Here is a 275-nt window from a genome sequence, read left to right as displayed (position 1 = left end):
GCTAAATGTTCACCTTACAGTCCGTAGAGTTAATGGAAATAGTCAGTGGTCAGTCGAAATAGTCCAGTGATAAAATATTCACTCAGCTGTAAGCTGTGTTGGCTTGGGAGTCTTTATACCAGACCGTTTGAAACTGACCCCCGGCTTTTGTACCAAGGCTTTCGTGACCTTCTCAGACATGAGTAATGAAAACAAAAAACATACAAGCATACTTTAAAACATCTTCTGACATACGATTTGATTAACTAAATCGTTGTGTGGGGTTTATGTGTGTA

The sequence above is a fragment of the Penaeus monodon genome, chromosome 33 (assembly GCF_015228065.2).
Source record: "Penaeus monodon isolate SGIC_2016 chromosome 33, NSTDA_Pmon_1, whole genome shotgun sequence".
In the NCBI taxonomy this organism is placed as follows: Eukaryota; Metazoa; Arthropoda; class Malacostraca; order Decapoda; family Penaeidae; genus Penaeus; species Penaeus monodon.
The sequence above is the reverse complement of the archived record's forward strand: the minus strand, read 5'-3'. Positions refer to the sequence as shown.